Source organism: Lontra canadensis, unplaced genomic scaffold (genome assembly GCF_010015895.1).
Source record: "Lontra canadensis isolate GAN:19392208 unplaced genomic scaffold, GSC_riverotter_1.0 scaffold121, whole genome shotgun sequence".
NCBI lineage: Eukaryota > Metazoa > Chordata > Mammalia > Carnivora > Mustelidae > Lontra > Lontra canadensis.
The window spans coordinates 3,877,158-3,886,077 of record NW_022631115.1 but is presented as its reverse complement, the minus strand read 5'-3'; the positions used below and the strand labels follow the sequence as shown (position 1 = coordinate 3,886,077).

General features: G+C 36.7%; 1 pseudogene; it reads right to left on the bottom strand.

The window, feature by feature from the left end:
* Positions 1-1,377: 1,377 nt before the first annotated feature.
* Positions 1,378-1,862, bottom strand: LOC116857259 (annotated as a pseudogene).
* Between the last annotated feature and the right edge of the window lie 7,058 nt (positions 1,863-8,920).

The following is an 8,920-nucleotide window of genomic DNA, read 5'->3' as shown; positions in this document are numbered from 1 at the left end:
GTACATCTTAATTTGTTTACTCTCTTTTAGAAGAACTAAAATATAAATTTCTTAAGGATGAGGCTTTTTTTTCCCCTCTTTTAATCATGACTATATGTAAAACTTTTGGAAGAATATTTGGAATGAACAAATCATTATAATAAACATTTGTTTAACTCATATACGAATAAACAGTTGTATAAAGAACATTCTTGGTACAGGGATCCTAATATCAAAGATACTAAGTCAGAAATAAGCTTGACAAAGACTTTAAGTCAGAAATAAGTTCCTTAAAAGTTGAATTACTCCTTTTTAAAATAATTTAAATTTTATTTATATGAGAGAGAAGAGAGAAAGAGAGCATGCAAGTGGGGGCAAGGGCAGAAGGAGTGGGGCAGAGGGGGAGGGAGAGGGACAAGCAGATTCCACACTGAGTGTTGCCAGATGTGGGGCTCAATCCCATGACCCTAAGATGATGATCTGAGCCAAAACCGAGTCAGACACTCAACTGACTGAGCCACCCAGGTGACTCACATTACTCAACAGTGTATTGGCAAAGGGTAGAGAAGCATGAAATATACTCAGAAGTAGGTCATTAAGGAACTTGGGGACCAGGATAAGAAGCCTGGATTACATGAATGTGTATTTCAGAAAATGCTGTCGACAGGAGATGAATAAATATGTCACTGGTTTAGTGACTTAAATCCTGTCTCCAATATGATCATATGGATATGAATTTTGGGAGGACATAATTCAGTTCATACAGGTGTACAAAATCACTACATAACAAATTGCAAAATGTTATTGGCATAAAGAAATCTGTGTAAATAAAGTGATTTTCCATGTTCATGGATTGGAAGTTTCAATATTCCAAACTTTTAATATTCCACAAATTTGTTCTAAGATAACTTCAATCCCCATCAAATCATTGGACATTCTTTGGGAGAAAATATGATTTTAAAATTTATAAAGAAATAAAAAAAATAGTTCAGACAGTTTTGAAGAAAAAACATAAAATTGAGGAACTCTACTGCATACAAAAATCGTATTATGTAGTTATACTTTAAGTATCCTATAGAAAGAGTATAGTTTTGACTAAGGAAAACATAGTAATAAGATAGATATATCATATCCAATATGATATGAATATCACATCTAATATCTATCATCTATCTATCTATCTATCTATCATCTATATTTGGGAACTACCTTGCATAGCACTTGGGGCAGAGCAGTTTTTTCCTTTGGAATAAAAATTATCACCATAAACTACCCTCATGTGCAAAAATCAGTTCAAGGTTGATTGTCAATATAAATGTGAAAGGGAAAACAATAAAGTTTCTAAAAGATTAAAAGAAGAGAAGAAAAGATCATGATATTATGGAAGGCAAGGATTTATTAGACAAAGAAGAAATAAATGACCTTCTTTGAGCTTGAGGGCAGCTTCACTTGAGTCTGTTGGTCTCCGGGTTGTGGGACATGACAGTGACATAGTTTCCCAAGGCTTGGGGCGACTTGCCCCAGTCAACAAGCTTCTCCTCCAGGCAGCACACGATAGTGCCCCAGGGCATAGTGCCCACCGGGAGCACATTACCTATGTTGAGCTGGGCCTTCTTGTTGCAGTACACGAAGTGGTCAGTGTGGATTCCCTCCATGATGATGAACACCACCATCTGCTTCTTAAACTCAACGGATCCTGGAAGACAACCTTGGCAAGGGGTGAACCTGGGCTGGGTCATGGATGATGTCCTTCACGATGCCCTTGATGTAGTCCGGCCACTTGAAGTGTTGGGGTGCAGATGCGCCACCCCTTTGCAATGCTCCATGTGCACGCACAACACCGAGCCAACGTCATTTCTCTTCCCACGGACGACATGACCCATGGCGGTGTATTGCGGAGTGCAGCTGGAGAAGGACTGTTTTGTTTTTTTTAAATTTTTTTTTTAATAGGAAAACAAATACACAATTTAATTGGCTAAAAAGCAAATAACAATAAAAGAAAATGCTTCTGGTACAGGATGGCAGTAAAAAAATAGTGTACGAGTACCTGAATAATACAATATTAGCAATAGTGCAATAATGCAACAATAGTTGCAACAGTTGCCATAGTGCAACTTTGAAGTATATATTGTTGACCGTCCATAGTCCACATAGAGGACTTGATGAGGGAGGTATTTCCAAAGAAATTTTACAGTGGGTTGTGGAGGAAATCTTCAGTCCAGGTACGGGTATGTTCACATATGATGAATCCACAAAATTGTTTTGGTTTTAATCCATCCTTTTTTGAAACTGAAAGTCAGTTCACTCTGATTGGCATAGTGCTGGGTCTGGCTATTTATAATAACCATACTGGATATACATTGTCTACATGAAGCTAATGGGGGGAAAAGGAACTTTTCCTGACCTGGGAGAATCTCACCCTGTCCTATATCAGAGTTTAAATGATTTATTGGAATATGAAGGGAATGTGGAAGATGACATGATGACGACTTTCCAGACATCTCAAAGAGAGACTCTGGCAATCCCATGATGTAGGATCTAAAGGAAAATGGTGATAAAATTCCAATTATGAATAAAAACAGGAAGGAATTTGTCAATCTCTATTCTGACTACATTCTCAATGAATCAGTAGAAAAATAGTTCAAAGCCCTTTGGAAAGGTTTTCATATGGTGACCAATGAGTCTCTCTTAAAGTATTTATTCAGAGCAGAGGAAGTTTACTTGCCTATATGTGTATTTATTTAGGGCCTAGGAGTATGGAATTCAGCTGTGTGTTAGATATTGAAAATTTATAAAATAGAGACAAAACTTTTATTTTTAATTGGTTAAGATTTTATTTTATTTTATTTTTAAGGATTTTATTTTTGTGTGCAAGTAAGAGAGAGAGCAAGCATGGGGGGGTGTGTCAGGGGGAGAGGGAGAGGCAGACTCCCTGCTGAGCATGATTGCAGGATCCTGGAATCATGACCTGAGTCAAAGGCAGATGCATAACCAACTGAGTCACCCAGGCGCCCTACAATTTTATTTTTAAGTAATATCAACACCTAACATGGGGCTCAAACTTACAGTCTTCATATCAAGAGTTGCATGATCAAACAGAAAAAAGAAAAACAAAAAAAGAGAGAAAGAGAGAGATTTGCATGCTCTACTGACTGAGCCAGCCAGGCATTCCACAGAAAGACAAAATTTTTAGAAGTAAGCTTAATATTTGCCTCGTATTTATAGCAATTGACATGGAAGGGATTATAAATGTCAAAACTATATATGACACTAATGAGAAAAGCAGTGTGCCATCATGAAAACAGTAGGAATGAAAACCAATTTTACCTTGTTCCAGTTCTTGTCCTCTCCATTGTCCTCTCCACTCTTCTTTTATATTTTCAGTTTAAAATAATGATATTTTTAAAAAGGAGTTATAAAAAGGAAAACATCTTAACTGACTTAAATCCCCAGGTAAAACATGAAAAAAAAATGTTTCTTGACTAGGCATTGAAGTATATGCATGTAAAATAGTGGTAACTGAAAAGAACAGGGAAAGACAACCCAGGAGAATGAATAGCAGCATCAGCTTATTACTTTCTTGGTTGCCTCTTAAGTTCCAGCTTGCAAACTTCAATAACACAAACTCACCTTGAAGGGCATTTGAAATCTAGTGTATTTTATGGAAATTTTTAATCAGAAGAATTAAAAAGGACTATCATATAATTCATCATCAATACATAAGAGATAACAATTGTTGATATTTGTGACTAATTATATAAAGATACTGGGATAGGTAAAAAGTAACTGAAAAGAGTGATCAAATAAAAAGAAAACCTACATGTGTCAAAAATTATAGTTTGAAAGTTAATAATCATAATTTTGAGAATTAAGCCTTATATTTTTGATAAATGCCATACTGTGGCTTAAACATCCATCCTATTTAAAGTAAATAGGAGTCAATTCCAGTTGCTAATGTTATCTTCACTGAAATAACAATGTGCTTAGTACCATGTTAGAATAATTTGGGACTGTTATTTAGAAATAAATGTAATTAGACGTTGCCCAGTGCATTTTGACATGAAAAGTGCATTAAAAACAATATGTGCTTGAAGATTATGCTGCACACTGCCACGAGCTTTGAAATTTTATTGTGGAAAATTTATAAAAGGCACTAAGTGAAGATGTTAGAAGCATAAGCTCCATATTTTATTTAGTTTGGCAAACGGTTTAAATTTATAACTGAGTGATTTATTAACACTTTTAAATTGTAGAAACAAATCACATGTTTGCTCTAGTTTATGCTTGCCTTCAACAAGTTTGTATTGTGTACATACTATATGCTTCAGGCCCTGTTCTAGGTGTCATGGTTATAGTCAAATCTTCTTTTTAAAAGAAAAATAAATAATGATCTATAGTCATTTGTATGGCTATGCTCCAAAGTTGTAAAGGTCTGCGTTGTGATTCACCCCTAAAGTCTATAAAAGATTCCTTGCGGGGTCCTGTCTGCCCATAGATACTTCAAACACCCCAGGTTACAAAGCAGCATGAACAGCCATCAGGACCTTTACAGAGTCTTTTCCCGAGCCACATGCAAACCTACAACCTTCTGGATTAAATTGATTGGAATAACATTCTCAATTGAGATTCAAGTTGATTCTAAAATCCAAAGAGGCCCACTAAGTCTTGCAACTTTTTCTTAATGAGAAGAGGGAGCAGATGCACCAACGTGACCCTCTCCTTGCAAAATATATCTTGATACATCTCGGAACACTGTGCTTTAACATTTTGCAGAGGTAGCATGTCCTTGAATTTTAGTGGGATTTTTCTCCTAGCCACTAGACATATATCTCACCAAAATGTATAAGATAGTTGCTACTTTTATCACCATGATAGCATCTGTGTAATAGATTAGGGTAATGTCAGTGGAACAGAGTGGAAATCATAGTTCCAGAAGACTAGATTATGACAGAGGCCTGGAAAGGTGTGATACCTGAGACAGCAGGTATGTGCTACTTTCTCTGCTGCATGGGCCAAACTTGGTGCAGTGTTCAGTACTAAGAGATATAGGGCAAATTCATCAGTTCAATAGGGCATATAGGTGCCATTGCCTATGTTAGTTTGCTTGAGCTGCAAAACCAAGTCTTGAAATAGCAATTATATATAGAAACCACTTGTTTAAGTTTATTTGAATCCATTTTCACTCTCTGAGACCAATTATGTAAGTTGAATAGTGATGTGACATAAATCACCACTCTTGTATCTTTCTGGGAATTAGTGGTTAACACTTCTCTGAAATTGAATTGAATTCTCCGTATTACTTCTGGTTTACGTTTTAGTTTGAAACCCGTTCAGGAGCTTGCACTTAGCACTGTAATTGTAGCTTTTGCTCCACTTGTCAGGGAACCAGGGTGAGGTTCTGCTAGTTACTAAATGTGACTATTTCATCTTTGCATTTCAGAATTAGGGACAACACTATTGGTTGGCTCCAAAGATATATATATATCTACTCTAAGATTGAACAGGTACAAAATTTCATTAATTATCTATCCTCTAAAAGTCACTAACTATTGGATCACAACATTGCTTTGGATCTCAAGGAATTAGTGACAGTTCAATGTCAGTGTCCTGTAATAATTGAAAGTGCAGTTATTTCCTTTTTCATAGTGCATAGTCACCATGGTAAATAACTTCAGGTCCTTTGGATGAAGGTGAGTAGCATGCTTTACAGAAAGATTGGCAAACAATGGCTCACAAGCCAAATCTGGCCCAGTGAGGTTTTTTGGTAAATAAAGTTTTGTTTCAACACAGCCATGTCCCTTCACTTACATAGTCTATAGCTGCTTACATGCTCCACAATTGCTGTCTTGAGTATTTGCTATAAACCTCAAATACTTACCACCTTGGCCTGATGAGAACAAGATCCCTGACATTTGATTTACAGTATACATTTTTTGGCAATGTGCAGGGTTCTTGTTTCAAGTTCTGGCCTCTCTTTCTTAAGGAAGTCTCAGTTTGTGAATGGGCTTGAGCCTGAGAATTGCTTGAGTGATCACGAATCACTTACGATGATTCAAATGAGACTTCCACTCTCCGGACCACAGTTTTCCTGCTTCTCAAATCGACCTAGGCTTTCATAGACTGCCCATTTATTTCAGTTCTGGAAACATCATGATAAATTAACAAATGCCAAAGAATTTCGTGGTGTAGTCCGTTTTATCACCACTTCAAAAAAGCAGCCACATCTCCTTTGTCTCTGATAGTTAACAGCTGCCACCTGACAACTGCCATCCTATCTAATGAATTCAGAGGGCCCTACAAAATAGCAAAATGTCCCACTGTCACTCTTGACCTGTGGCCATCACAGAGCTTTTTAAAAATTCAGGTAAGGCTCTGCCAGTTCCATCAAGATGGATTTGCCCTATTCAAGACCTCCCACTTAAAATTAAAATGTTTTAGATATAATACAAAAAAAAAAAAAAGAAAAACTGAAAACTGTAATAAAGAAAGCTGGCTGACTTATGACCTTGGGACTTAAGGACACAGAAATGAGTTCCTTAGATTTCCTTATTGCATCCCATAAATCTTAGAAAAAGGGTTGCAGAAACCTTCAACCCACAACTCTAAAAGGCACAAATAAAAAAACTGCAAGTAAATCCTGATACCCTGGTTAAAGATAACAACTGGACATATTTTTTTTATAATATTCATACTACTTCAGTTAAACACACACACAAAAAATCAACACAGAAAAACTGCACCTCCACAAGAGTTTCAGCATAGTAGAATGGGAAGTTGATTTTCTACCCGCACCTCAGTGCACTAAAGAAGCAGGGAAGGCACCCAACTATACCGCAGGGCCAGGCAGGAACTATACTTCTGGTTGTGCCTGAGAGAAGAAAAGCCTTCTAATTTCTTCTCAAGATTGTGTTGGGGGGCCAAGTAGGGAGCTGATCTTACAAGCTCTTGCCCAGAGAAGCAGGTAGGCTTTAGTGTCAGGGGAGACTCCATCCCCACCAAACAGTGATTAGATGTAAAGGGCTATGCCAGACAGGCCCTAGGATACTACACTTAGTCCCGACCTACTGCATCCCACCTTCCTTGCTCACATCAGCAGGGCCCCTTGGAGAAGTGAGCCTCTGACCTCACCCAACATCAATGAGATGGAATAAAGCAGTGGTTCCATTTACTCCTACTCTGCCCTCTTTTAGATTAATTGGGAACCTTTTATGATTATGTGTTAACTGTATCATTTTCTCAATATCTTCAGATCATTAAGGTTTATAGTGCACATTGTTAACTTATCACAATCTACCTGCAGGTGAAGGAGCACTTCACTTTATAATACCATTTCCCATTATAATAGTTTACTTCCATTTCTCCTTTCTTGGCTTTGGTGCCATGGGTGTCATGTATTTCACATATGTGATAAAATTCCACATAGGCAATAAACCCCTAGATATAGGGTTACTATTTTTCCTATGGATAGACAACTACCTTTTAAGGGAATTTACTAATAATAAAAGAAAAAAAAAACTTTATTTATCCATGTAGTGACCATTTCTGACATTCTTCATTCCTTTGTCTAGATCATTTCCATCTGGAGTTGTTTTCATTCTACCTGAAGGATGTCCTCTCATATTTCTTTTAATGCAATTCTGCTGGTGATTAAATTCTGTTAGCTTTTATGTGTCAGAATGTTTTTCTTCTTTGTCTTGGAAAGATAGTTATCTCTGGGAATAGAATTCCAAGTTGTCAGTTTTAGTCTTTCAGTACATTAAAGATGTTGCTACACTGTTTTCTGGATTCTACTGTTTCAGAGAAGAAATGGTCACTTATATCATTGTTCTTTGTACATAATGTTTATTTTTCACTCAGGATGCTTTTAAGATAATCTTTTTGCTGCAGAATCAAAGCACATTGACTATGATGTGACTTTCTATAATTTTCTTAATGTATCTGATGTATGTGAGCTTCTTGGATCTACATTTATATTTTCATCAAATTTGGAAATTTTTCAACCATTATTATTTCAAATTATCCTTCCACCCTTTATTTCCTCTTCTTTGAATACTCCAATTACACATATATGAGGTTGCTTGAAGTTGTCTCATTTCTCAGCAATGTCCTGTTCATATTTTTAAAAATTATTTTCTGCCTTTAGGCTTCACTTTAGATAGTTCTGTTGTGATGTATTCAAGCTAACTAATCTTTTCTTCCAAAATATCTAATTTTCCATTAATTTTGTCCAGTGTAATTTCTAGATAAGAAATTATAGCTTTCGGAACAGAATAGAGAGCCCAGAAATAGACCCTCAACTCTATGGTCAACTAATCTTCGACAAAGCAGGAAAGAATGTCCAATGGAAAAAAGACAGCCTCTTCAATAAATGGTGTTGGGAAAATTCGACAGCCACATGCAGAAAAATGAAATTGGATCATTTCCTTACACCACACATGAAAATAGACTCAAAATGGATGAAGGACCTCAATGTGAGAAAGGAATCCATCAAAATCCTTGAGGAGAACACAGGCAGCAACCTCTTCGACCTCAGCCGCAGCAACATCTTCCTAGGAACATCGCCAAAGGCAAGGGAAGCAAGGGCAAAAATGAACTATTGGGATTTTATCAAGATCAAAAGCTTTTGCACAGCAAAGGAAACAGTTCACAAAACCAAAAGACAACTGACAGAATGGGAGAAGATATTTGCAAACGACATATCAGTTAAAGGGCTAGTGTCCAAAATCTATAAAGAACTTAGCAAACTCAACACCCAAAGAACAAATAATCCAATCAAGAAATGGGCAGAAGACATGAACAGACATTTCTGCAAAGAAGACATCCAGATGGCCAACAGACACATGAAAAAGTGCTCCATATCACTCGGCATCAGGGAAATACAAATCAAAACCACAATGAGATACCACCTCACACCAGTCAGAATGGCTAAAATTAACAAGTC